Source organism: Hordeum vulgare, chromosome 2H, assembly GCF_904849725.1.
Source record: "Hordeum vulgare subsp. vulgare chromosome 2H, MorexV3_pseudomolecules_assembly, whole genome shotgun sequence".
Lineage (NCBI taxonomy): Eukaryota > Viridiplantae > Streptophyta > Magnoliopsida > Poales > Poaceae > Hordeum > Hordeum vulgare.
In genome coordinates, this window is record NC_058519.1 from 86,489,277 (window position 1) to 86,492,100 (window position 2,824).

Below are 2,824 nucleotides of genomic sequence, written 5' to 3' on the forward strand. Positions count from 1 at the left end.
TGAGAAAGGTTCGCTGACAGTTCCAATTGATAAGCTACTTTTCCATGCCTTTCGAGAACAGTGAAAGGACCAATATAGCGAGGAGATAAGTTGCCCTTGATCTTAAAACGGTGTGCACCTCTCATTGGTGTGACACGGAGATAAGCCTTTTCGCCAGATTGATAGACCATATCTCGATGATGACGGCCATGTTGACTTTTCTGACGAGACTAAGCAGCCTTCAGATTGTCATGAATAATGCGCACTTGATCGTCAGCATGTTGGATAATATCCGAACCGAAGAGTGATTGGTCCATTGAATGGTGGCTCTAGAACTCCACATGAAGCCAAGTGCAAAGGATACTTTGGAGTCAAAGATGTAAAGGATAGTCAGGTTTCGATCCTGTGGAACTTTAGGTTATGGTTTCTGTTTTTCCGTGTTTTGGCCCATTTTCAGACGGAGTCCAAATGGAATGAAACTTTACGATGATTTTTTTTTGGACCAAAGAGACCCCCGAAGCTTTGGAAGAAGGCCAGAAGAGCCACGAGGGAGTCACAAGCCCTGACGCCGACACCACCCCCCTTACGATGATGTTCTCATGGTGGTGGAGAAGCTCCCGGAGGTCAATTCTCCCTCCGGCAGGGTGCCGGGAAGAGGTCTTCTGACGCTCCCGATCTTGGAAGCACTGCGGCGGCGGAACGATGAAGAAATTCGCGATTCTGGATCTTATGGAAGGGTTTCCTATCGGAGAGGTAAATATAGGCTGAAGGAGGGCACCAGGGGGCGTGGGCCCCACCTAGGCGACCTGGTGGCGCGGCCAGGGGGCGCGGGAGTCCGCCTGGGCAGGCCATGCCTCCCCTCTGTCCCACCTTGATGCCTCTCGAATCTTCCGTCATGCTGATTTTTATATATTTTTCTCGGGGTTTTTGGGACTCTGTAAATTGGGGTAAAAGTCCCTACAAAAAAGACATCAGCAGACAGAAACTGGCACTAGGTGTACTGAGTTAGTAGGTTAGTCCAAATATGTGTGAAAAGGTATGAAAGTGTAGCAAAACATATAACAATGTCACCCAAAAGATCATGGAACAAACAGAAATTATAGATACATTTGGGGCGTATCAGGGTGCTAAGAGAAGTTATATGAAGTGAAGATAGCAAATCTTCAAAACATATAACACTTCGCACATGTGTGAATGACTTGGGATGATCCTAGAGGAAGCAAAACAAAACTTCACATATTCACGGCGGCAATAATGCACGTGAACCTTGGGAAAACACTTCTTCTTATCAATTATATTCTTCATGATCTAGGCACAAAGATAGTGCTTTAAAATCTTCATTACGAACCAAGGAGAAGTTGAGGGTGTGATCGATGGGCTCAGCAACAATCCCTCAAGATTTCGATGGGGATTGATACGTCTCCAATGTATCTATAATTTTTGATGGTTCCATGCTATTATCTTGTCAACTTTGGATGTTTTATATGCATGAATATGCTATTTTATATCTTTTTTGGGACTAACCTATTAACTCAGTGCCAAGTGCCAGTTTCTGTTTTTCCGTGTTTTTGGCCCATTTTCAAACGGAGTCCAAATGGAATGAAACTTTACGATGATTTTTTTGGACCAAAAGAAACCCCCGAAGCTTTGGAAGAAGGCCAGAAGAGCCACGAGGGAGTCACAAGCCCTCACGCCGCCACCACCCCCCTAGGTGGCGTAGGGCAGGCTTGTGACCTCCTCGTGGGCCCAACCGACATAATTCCACCGCCATAAATTCCTATAAATTCAGAAACCTCCAGAAAGAAACCTAGATCGGGAGTTCCGCGGCCGCAAGCCTCTGTAGCCACCAAAAACCAATCTGGAGCCCGTTCCGGCACCCTGCCGGAGGGGGAATCCATCTCCGGTGGCCATCTTCATCATCCCGGCGATCTTCATGACGAGGAGGGAGTAGTTCTCCCTTGGGGCAGAGGGTATGTACCAGTAGCTATGTATTTGATCTCTCTCTCTCGTGTTCTTGAGATGTCTTGATCTCGATGTACCATGGGCTTTGCTACTATAGTTCGATCTTATGATGTTCTTCCCCCCTCTCCTTCTTGTAATGAATTGAGTTTCCCCTTTGGAGTTATCTTATCGGATTGAGTCTTTGAGAACACTTGATGTATGTCTTGCACGTGTCTATCTGTTGTGATCAACTTGCGGGTTTGTGACAATTGGGAACCTATGCATATGGGTTGGCACACGTGGATTCATGTGAGTACTTGATGTATGTTTTGGTGATCAACTTGCGGGTTCGTGACATTGGGAACCTATGCACAGGGGTTGGCACACATTTGGACTCTCTGGTAGAAACTTTGGGGCACTCTTTGAAGTTCTATGTGTTGGTTGAATAGATGGTTCTGAGATTGTGTGATGCATATCGTAGAATCATGCCCACGGATACTTGAGGTGACAATGGAGTATCTAGGTGACATTAGGGTCTTGGTTGATATGTATCTTAAGGTATTATTCTAGTACAAACTCTATGATGGATCGAACAAAAAGAATAGCTTCGTGTTATTTTACTACGGACTCTTGAATAGATCAATCAGAAAGAATAACTTTGTGGTGGTTTCGTACCCGAAAATAATCTCTTCGTTTGTTCTCCGCTATTAGTGACTTTGGAGTGAATCTTTGTTGCATGTTGAGGGCTAGTTATATGATCCAATTATGTTATCATTGTTGAGAGAACTTCGCTAGTGAAAGTATGAACCCTAGGCCTTGTTTCCACGCATTGCAATACCGTTCATGCTCACTTTTGTTACTAGTTACCTTGCCGTTTTTGTAATTTCAGATTACAAAAACCTAT